The sequence below is a fragment of the Colias croceus genome, chromosome 17 (genome assembly GCF_905220415.1).
Source record: "Colias croceus chromosome 17, ilColCroc2.1".
Lineage (NCBI taxonomy): Eukaryota > Metazoa > Arthropoda > Insecta > Lepidoptera > Pieridae > Colias > Colias croceus.
In genome coordinates this window covers 8,200,359-8,211,716 of record NC_059553.1, presented here as the reverse complement: position 1 = coordinate 8,211,716, position 11,358 = coordinate 8,200,359, and positions in this window count along the sequence as shown.

Here is an 11,358-nt window from a genome sequence, read left to right as displayed (position 1 = left end):
ATTCACAAAGAGGTCTTATAAGATTTAGTACACTTACATTGTGCTTACATCGAAAGGTACCTCGATTAAGTAAATTATGAATATGCTCAAATAAAGAAAAGTATCTGACATATTTTAATGGGGTTATACATTGTGACGTGAACAAGAGCCCAAATAGGGTATCTCTACATTTAATAATAAATTCAACATGATAACAAAAAGCTCAAAAAATATTCGGATAAACGTAAATGTATAACGATTCCCCAGATCATTCCGTATCTACGATACACACCTGAGGGCTTGATACATTACTGCGAAACGTGGTCCAATTAGCAAATAACGAGTCACATCTCTCCTTCGTGACTATCCTTGCATTTAAATGTGCCTTTATATAAATAATTATAGTCCGAGGGCCTATGTTAACTTTTACCCTCGCTAGTTATTCACAAAGTTGGTGTTGTTAGGTGATGTATGAGTACAATAATTATAAGACTAGATGCTCGACCCTGTTTTACCGGGGATGTAAGCAAATTAATATAATATTACATAATATTATATATTATATAACTCAGCAATAATGTACAAAGCTTTTATATAATAAAAACTTTTAAAGATTTATTAAGTATTTCCTTTTTGAGTTCATATATTGTTTATTTATTTAGGTACATCGACAGATCGCGCATACATCATTCGAAAATATCTAAAAAAAGGAAAACAATAAAATCTTTGCACTATATTTACTCTATATATTATTAAATTCCATATACCTATTATATTGTAAAATTTCATAAACATATTAGCGTAAAAATATAAAGGTTCTGTCCACGACCGCGGAAGATGATACTTTGATTTCAATTTATTTATATTAATATTGTCAAAGTTCTTTGTATATTAAATTTAGATCCTTATACTTACTTTATAGTTGATTTTCCTTAGCCGTAGTAGAATATAATATTTCTCTTTAAAACTTATTTCAATCGACTTCAAAAAGGACAAGCTTCTCAATTTGTACTGTATTTTTGAAATGAAACTTCTTTAGGCGCGTTGAGAGTAAAATTTCAAGGTCGCGTCATGGCAATACCGTTACGTCATGGCGACGGTTTTGGTGTATTTAAATCTTGCGAAAGAAGTTTCACTTCTGATACGTGTGCTCGGCACTCTTTTTATTTTGTTTGTTACCTATATCAGAACTTTCAATTGGATAAAATGATTGTGACGATTTCAAAGCCTTCCATGTAGTCCCAGTCATTTATATATACATAATATTAATTATTTATCTATTTATGATAATTTGTAGGAGCTATAGTATTTTGTTACAAATTTTTTAAATTTTTTTTCAAATACAGCAATGAGAACTTTCTTTAATGAACATGTTTCAAAATACAATGTTGGATCTTAGACTATACTGCAATGCAATATTAATTAACTTAGATTTGATATCGTTTTTCACAATGCTTCCTATAGATAGAATCTCTATTTCTTACAGTACAGATTGTATTTCGTTCAATGAATTTTGAACTGTGATGTTTGCTTGTAGTTTATTTTGATTTGATAGTTGTCACTTTTCGAGAAGATACAGAGGGACTTTAGGGATATGTTTATGACGCTTTTTATTCTTCTATATGTTTGTATGTCTTTCTTCTATGTCTCTTATACCTTTTTGATTTATTTCTTTGTGTACATAACAATAAACTTTATTAGGACAATTAAAATTTTATTCAATTGAGTATTTGAATAATTTTTTTTTGTGCTAAATGGAAAGATTATATATTAGTTTTATACCAAAACTATATTTTTAATTTTTTTTTTGCAATAATTCAAAAGGTATTTCAAAAAAAAATTAGTCTTTGAATCCAGTACCGAAAACACACCGACAACTCCCGAAGCGTCACCCGGACGCGTGTGACGTCATAATGTTAGTTTTCACACATTGCAGTTGATACAAAAACGTATACAACTAAAACATTTTGACGTCACATCTATGGTGACCAGTCATGGCGCGTTTATAGTCACGTGATTTAAATTTAAATTTCATCAATTTTTAATTGCTTATAATTAATAGAAACATTTTTTTTGGAGTTTTTTGCATTAAATATCAATATTATTAATAATAAGGTTTTAAAATACATTAAAAAAAATCAATATTTTTTTTTATTCAAATACTCAATTGTCTTAGTTCGTAAAGTTCATTTTTTATCTAAATGTATAACTTCTACTCATGCTCCTATTTCCTATGTTAGGTTCTGTTAGCTATTAGTGTAATGAATGATTACAATATAAAATATTGTATGTTAATAAATTAATGTGTAAACATAAATTATAGAGTAAATAATAACAGACAAAATTAATTATAACTTGGTTTATATTTTGGTCTGGTTGCCAGCCGCATAATAATGACACATTTGATTAACATATTATTTATCTGTTATTACAATTGCAGATAATAATAAGGCCATGTTATTTATAATAATTGTATAACATAATGTATTTTTGCGTGTTAGGGTGATGTTAACATTGTATAATATAATTTTAATAAACACTAGCAATTGAGATTTACAAAAACTATGTATGAAGAGAAGTCTTTAAAATGTCTATGTTTATTCAATTTCATTCAGTTGAAAATGTCTGTATATTCAATTTATATCGAGTTGTGGATTTTTTAAATGTATTTTTTTTTTGTTACAGGGAGGCAAACGCGGAGCCTGGTGCCATGGATAGTATAATATACTAGTGCGGGTAGTAAGAAAATTGCGTCGCCCTGATTGACGACCATAACAGAGGATATGGGTGTTACCTACCAGAAACATACATACATACATACAATCGTATTATTTACGTAACTATATGTAAATATAAATTATGAATCACTTCTAGAAATTAAAGGGAGAACTAGAGACTCTCCCCATGACCGCGCTCGCTGCGAAGTGTGCGAAACGTCAGAAAAATAATATAATGAATAAATCGCGTTATAAATCCGTTAAAATTCTTAATTTCTACTCTCGTAAAATCAAACACTAAAAAAACTACTATGACTCACTACGTAGCTATTGTGTTGATTGCTAAAAGTCCTTCTCTATTATGAATTTATGTCATAGCCAAAGCACTTGGGATCTAGTGGGGCTCAACTATCAACTAAATCATTACTTCATCTGCCTGGAAAGATATTTTACACAGGATTCCCTTTGATGGAATGAGGTCAATGGAACATTTCTGTGAAGGGTCAGTTATTTTAACGTTTCTCGTTGTATTGAAAGAGGAGCTGATTGACTGTATAATTTACTAGTGAACAAATGGTAGTTTTTAAGCTTTGCGCATATTGTACACGGAATTAAAATAAGTAAACATAAAGGTACAAGTCCGAGACCAAGTACAAGTACAAGTACAAGGCCCGTCTCGGACTTGTACCTTTATAGATTTAACATTAATGCTATAATTCCTATTAGTTAGTTTATAGCTGCTAATTAATATGACTCTCCCTAGTATAAAATAATATAAGAATAACTACCTATAGGTTGCCTGGTAGAAATCGCTTAGTAGTAATAAGGCCGCCATTTTAGCTTTATAACATAATATTGTCTGTTTCTTTTTTTATATATAATTTCTTGGTACTGAATAAAGAGTATTTATTTTTTATTTATTATTTACCTAATATAATGAATGTTGAATATCGATGGATCAATGGCAAAATGTAGGTAGCAAATAAAATTAGATTTTAAACATTATGGCGACAATACATCAAAATATATTTATGAATATTTGAGTAATGTTAAGTTCAATAAAGGTTTATATTATTTTCTGTCTTTTCATTTGAACTCAGTCTGATCATAATTGCTATTGGAAATATCTTGCATAAATCACTTTTGACATTCCCTAATAAATTCATTAACTTATTAAATTATTATCAGTCCAGACAGTGAGATAACTACATACTACATATTATTACATAATCTCTGTGACATAATCCTAACATTTATCACCGTAATCACGTTTCATAGGAATTTGTCTAAGACGTGCCGTGACGTATAAGCATGTTCTCGAAAGGTCAGAGGATAGGGATGCGACCTCCACAACCTCTGCATGGAAAATGGATACCGTTTAATCAAACCTATTAGGAAAGCACTTCGAAAGGGTTAAATTACGACGTGTTTACATGTGATGGACATTTTGGTTTATTATAGATATTCGATACCTATGTGAACTTGTTGTAAATCATTTTTTTTTAGGTAAATTAAAGATTTCACATTAATGCTATTAACAAATTGTGTTACAATAAAAAAGCAAACACCTTATTATTGTAATGGTGCAGTTTCCTGCACTATCTATACAATACTCAAGCGCCGATTATTCATGCCCAGAGTGAAGCAACAGCTCACAGCTGTAAGTAAGTAAAGATTTATTGTTTTTTTATCGTTTAATAACTACTGATAAAATATACATAAGTTAAGAAAAAGAAATGTGCTCTCGCGAGCGATACCATGCTTAGACAGGTTAGATTAGACAGATGCTTAATGATTATTTAATAAAACAGTGAGTATATTTAAAAAAAAACCCTATTACTTATCTCCGATTTAAATAGAAATAATAAACAAGAAAGTATTACTCGATACAATTATGTTATTTCTAATTTACAAGAAGAATTAAATAAACAAGGAAACGTGTGTGTAATGCGATTCGAGCGATTGCTACCTCAGTGTGTTTTCTTTTAATTTTACTACCACGGTAGATATCAATCAACTCATCAAAAAATGTCTTTTGATTAATTAATATCAATGAACTAGCTGCTCCGCGCGGTTTCACCCCCGTGGCTCCACCCCTGTTGCCCGTAGCGTGATGAAATATAGCCTATAACCTTCCTCGATAAATGGGCTATCTAACACCGAAAGAATTTTTCAAATCGGACCAGTAGTTCCCGAGATTAGTGCGTTCAAACAAACAAACAAACAAACTCTTCAGCTTTATAATATTAGTATAGATTAATCAAAAGACATTTTACATATAACGGCGCATTTACATCATCCAACCATTCTAACTAGTGTTGCCCAAATTCAGTCTTGGTCTTGCAGTCTTGGTCTTGTTCTTGCGTTTTTGCAAGACCAAGACCAAGAACAAGACCGCGTATTTTTAGCAAGACCAAGACCAAGACTGACCGTGCAAGACTTGAGCAAGAACAAGACAGACAGACTTTGATTTTTCGAATTTCTTATCAAATCTTCAGTTATTTATTAATCTGCTTGATCTTTACCATGGCTATGTTAATTCAAGCTCACAATGTTCCAATTGTAATACGTTTTTCTAAGATTTAAAGTAAACTTAAATAGTAATACCTAGACTAATAGGTAATTGCAAGACTTGCAAGACTCTTGCTGCAAGACCAAGACCAAGACCAAGACTGAGAGCGCAAGACCAAGACCAAGACCAAGACCAGGTGTATTGGCGCAAGACCAAGACCAAGACCAAGACCAGGTGTATTGGCGCAAGACCAAGACCAAGATTGGCTAAGTCTCGTCTTGTTCTTGCATTTGGGCAACACTAATTCTAACCATACTAAATTATTTTAGTGTATACAGGCGTAGATTCTTTCGTTGTGATTTATTTGAAATGACTCTATCTAATGTTTTAATACCGAACAACACTGAATACGAGTTTTAATTTACACTAAAAGATCACGAAAGAATGCTCTTGCTCTAGCTCTAGCTCTATGTTCGTTTGATGTAAACGCACCATCACACGAGTAATTAAAAAAAAATTCAGCATGCACTAATTCTTAAAAAAAAATAAGTTATATTATAATATAATACAGAGGGGTAAGTAGAGTACATTATTTTTTAGGTACGTTTTCGCTTTTATACAATTATAGTCCTTTCCACCTAAGATGATTTCTGTGACACATCGATTTTTGACACGTGTAGAGATGTCTTTACTGAAATCATATCAATTGTTTCCGATAATCGATAATATTTTATATGGAAATGAAATCGATTTGAATAAAGTACCAAAATTAGTTTTTTCGTCATTTCGCCAACAATTAACTAAGGAAACTTAGCAAACAACAGCAAAAAAAAGTCAACAATAACAATTAGTAACAATAACAGAATACCACGTAAAGTATCGATATAAAAATGCAACTTGTATAGAAGGCTGAGGCACTCGTACAGACGATTGACTCGATTGACAAACGATCACAAGATGGGCGCCGATTTTATGTTTTCCAACTCTATGATTTTTCAACGATCCATTTCATGTACACGAATTGCGTAGGTATTATATTTTTGTGTTATTTTATTTTATTTTTCATTATATTAAAATAAACAATACTGTTTTTGATTTATAAGCTTAAGATGTTTCATTTTTATATTTTTGGTAATAATGCCGCCATAAAATAAAAATATTATGCACTAAAATTATTTTTGCGTTTTAAACATAAAATACGTAATTCGGAACACGACGAAGTGTCACAGGAATCATCCTACGTGAAAAGGACTATACCTTTTTTTGCATAGTTTTGAATATTTATCTTCCATGTTTTCTGTTGAAAATTTCTGCTCTGAAAGCAAGTGCCACATCAGTATGAAATATGTATTTTTTATGCTGTTATTTTCGATATAATTAAGGAATTTTACTTGAAAATTAGTAAAAATTTTCCTGTTTATATACGAAACTGTAAATATTCGAAGATGTTATTGTGAGAGGAGTCTATTTTAATATAAGAAAGTTTGTGGGGATGTCTGTATGTTTGCTATTTTTCCAAGAACAAAAAATACTGGACGGATTTGGTTGCAAATTTATAGTTATTTAGGCATCACAATAAATAACTTCAGAACAACGCATGAGATATGGAAATACTTGATTTTGCAGCAGCTACTTTTAATATAAAACATTCTTATATATTGAAATATAATAGTTTTGTCTACAGATTTAAAATTATATAATAGAATGGTTGTGGGCGGGTTAGGTATGGCGTATATTCTATTGTTATATATTTAATACAATTCGCTATTATATGGATTATTTTTCCGACCCAAATATCGACCAATAGAATTGCACCATTCGACGTCACGTGGTACAACCTACATGGTATTATACTGATAATTTTTTGAAAATTTTCTCGGGTCGTTGACGTCAAACTGACAGGTTGAATTCAATTGTGAAATTATTGACCGACATTTGGGCAATGATATTATATATAGAAACAAGAGGTAGATACGTTACCAACGCACCAAAACGTAAACCGTGAATTGGTCCTAATTGGGACCAGTGGAATCAGTCAGATTGTGACTTGTGACAGCGAACGCACATGCTGATATAAACGTTAAAATTATCAATAATGCCTTCTTGTGTGTTCAGAAAGTGCACAAATTACGATAGTAAAATAAAGAAAGATAGAGGGATATCATATCACAGGTAAATGTATTAAAATATTATAATTTTAGAGCAAAAATAACAATTTGCAATTATTAATGAATGACACTTGCTTGACACTTGTATTGAAATAATGAAAGGGATAAAACATTGCTTCAATCACTAGTGTGACAAAGCTAGCGCACACTGTGTTCAAAGATTATCATGTAGATACGATTATTGAATATATAACGGTTATTTTATTAATTTCGATTTGGGTAAATATGTACTTGATTATTTTTATATTTAAATCCACACAGTGCATGTAATTAATAAATATATCTATTTATTATATACAATGAAATCGTGATGGCAAAAATGTTTGTTTGCAAAAATGATGTTGAATATACGTATACATTAAAGAAAAGATTATCGCTACTGACGAAAAATGCTATTTGCTTTTCTGTAAATAGCTATTGAACATAAATTTTATTTGTGTTTTAGATAAAAAAAGGCTTATCTTTCATCCTTTTCTTTTATTTCATACTTTTTTTCATCTAGGCACCACTAATTATTATATCCTACAAGTTGGAGTGATGACCTTGTACGGGTTCCGGGAACTGCCTTGAAACGAATAGCGTAAGATCGGTCCGTATGGAGTTCTATAAGGAGGACTATGCTCAGCAGTGGGTGTTTATCGGGTGAAATGATGATGACCGAAAACGAACACCACAGCTAGTAATAAATGCTTAATACAGTTATATCTCCAAAAAAGTTTTTTTCATTTTAATAAAACTTCATAATAATAATTAAATAGTAAATGAAATTGTCACATTTGTTTACGTGTGCAGGAAACGAAACATCTATAACATTGAACCTTCTGTGTCGTTAGTCTATGCCAATTGCCATGGCAACTATTTGTTTATTTATATTTAATTGGTGAATTCTTATGACTTTTGCTTACACCTGCGCGGAAGTGACAAACTATCTTTGTCTTTTTTGTTTATATCATTTTATTATAGCCATCTCTCTTATACAGTCTGTCAATGTAATAAATTAAGTAAAATGAAACTTGTATTTGTGTGTGCCTGACACTGCATATGAAGCATTTTTTTTGGATATATTGTGAGTATATAACGTATCTATACATAAAATATCATTGCATTTGGGACGGAAAAATAATCCCCCGAATACCACACGAGCTTAAAAATTATCTGGCATTTCCCTCAAGGTTCCCTGCAAACAAATAAAGTCGTCAAGTTTTTCAGGAAAAATCACTCGCGCTTCGCGCTCGTGATTTTTTAGCCTTGACTAAAAACTTGACTCCTTTATTTGTTTGCAACGAACCTATCGGAAAATACCCGATAATTTTGAAGCTCTTGTGGTATTATAAGTGAATAATCATAATTATATATAGAACATAATATATGGAGTATAATGATTTCAAAGTGCAAGAAAAAGAATGTACTATTTCTTAGTCAAGTTTGCATGGAATTTTGTTGGATTTTTGTTGTGACGTCTATTCAACTGATCTTTTTTGTTTGTCGATATACCGATTTTTTCCTCACCACCATGAATCGAACCCATGATCGCTCAGTTTTATCATTAACCAATAAACAATTACATAACATTAATCTAAGACATTAACAGAAACATAAGGAGCTGATTACATACCAAAAATGTACACTCATTAAGTACATCTACCCTTATATCTTTTCCGTAACCTAAAAAAAATCTCGATAAAGTAACACAACAACTTCCCAACTATTCCCCACATCTCCTATACTTCTTTTACACTAAGTTATCTCGTAAAAGGGAAAGTTCTCGTCAATATAATAATAAATAATATTAAACTCTGACGGGTGTAACATTGACTGATCTTTTTATATTGTACCATTGATTCTCTTTTGTGTTCTTTCCGAATTTTATGGACGTTATTTCAGCACTATGTTTGTTATCGTCTTATGTTGGTTTTTCCGATAGCGTTTTCGTATTTTTAGATTTAATTGTTTAGAGTCATTAAATAAAATGTATATTATCTATCGATACATCGAAGCCAAAGTGTAAGTAATTAGAATGATATAGAATTACTAGCTGTGCCGCGCGGTTTCACCCGCAGTGCTCCGCTCCTGATGGACTTAAGGTGATGATATATAGCCTATAACCTTCCTCGATAAATGGGCTATCTAACACCGAAAGAATTTTTCAAATCGGACCAGTAGTTCCTGTGATGAGCGCGTTCAAACAAACACACAAACTCTTCAGCTTTATAATATTAGTAAAGATATACACGTACGATACCTACCTATACTAACAGTTCGAAAGTACCAATCAATATTAGATTTATGAATTATGTAAATATCTATTACGGATAAAACAGAAAATACAGGTTAGTATTTTCAGATGATTTAAGATGATTATTATAGTCTGCTCGTCACTAAGTTCGCTATCAAGTGTTCCAGACGACAGGATTAATAATGAATGAATAAAACTACAGAACATTTAAAACAAATGTTTAAAGAATTAAATTCTTAGTACAGGATGAATTGAAGTTTTAAACTCCCTTATTTTCCACCAGGGATTACAAATAGCACTTAACTTAAGGAAAATTAAATTCTGTTTCTATTTTTTATACGAAATTCTTCTATTTGTAAACCAAATTTAAACAAATGTCAAAGATCTAGATCAACGTATCAGACATTTTTGGCTCTAATCCGCCATGTTGGCATCAGCTTCCCAAATTTATGGAAGACAATAATTGAAATCGAAAACGTTTGTTCCAAATTTCAGTTAAATTTATTCGAAGCTGATCCTTGAATAATCACTGAATGCTTTTAATTCCTTTCATTTTTTTATCGTATAACGTATTCCATTGATACAATATGATATTGAAGCTTGTTTTTTATACCTATTAATATAAAAAATGTTATACCTACATTATGTTTGCAACTCAAAATCGTTCAACTGACTCTACAATTTTTTTGGCAAAACGGAAGAGCTTTTTCTAAAGAAAAGGAAAAAAATGCAATAACGTATTAAGTAATCATTAACTTCTTTTGTATTACAAGAACTACACTTTATTATCAGGCATAAGAAAGTGTAGTTCTTGTAATACAAAATAATAAATAGTAAAACACAGTAGGTATTACGATTTAATACTTTATCCTTACTCTATAATTTATTCTGTGTAAAATCAATGAGGCACTATAGGAAATTGTGTGAATTTAAACATGATACGTACATTATAATTAAATCTATTATTATTAACTGAGCTTTCATAAAATGTGCTAAAATTTCCTCTGAAACATTGTATGAAGTTTATGCCCCAAATACCCGAAGCAGAGAGTATCAAGGGTCTTAAAACTTAATTAATAAGTTATCAGTGACATTTTCTAATAATATTTCTTAGTTGTATAACATTTAAGTATTTTGATGTCTCTCTTTTTATGAACACAGTAGGTATACCTTATATACCTTTTATGAGGAAAGTGTGATCTTAATGAAAAGGTTTCCAAGGAAAGTCGTCGAAAATAGGTGTGTTTTCCTTATACCTAACGAAAGAATATTAATAACATTTACAGATACTAGCTATGCCCCGCGGTTTTACCGGCAGTGCTCCGCCCCTCTTAGCTTGATGATAGTCTTCATCGATAAATGTACTATCTAACATCGAAAGAATTTTTCAAATCGGACCAGTAGTTATACTGAGATTAGAGCGTTGAAACAAACAAACAAACTCTTCAGCTGTATAATATTGTAATATCCATACTAATATATATTATTATAAATGCGAAAGTAACTCTGTCTGTCTGTCTGTTACTCAATCACGCCTAAACTACTGAACCAATTTGCATGAAATTTGGTATGGAGATATATTGATACCTGAGAAAGGACATAGGCTACCTTTTATTGCGAAATATACCACGGGCGAAGCCGGGGCGGACCACTAGTACTATATATACATAATATAGTACATATTCGGAGAAACTGTCTCAGCAACGCTTTAATAACAAATGCATTAAAAACGCTATAAAAAAGCTC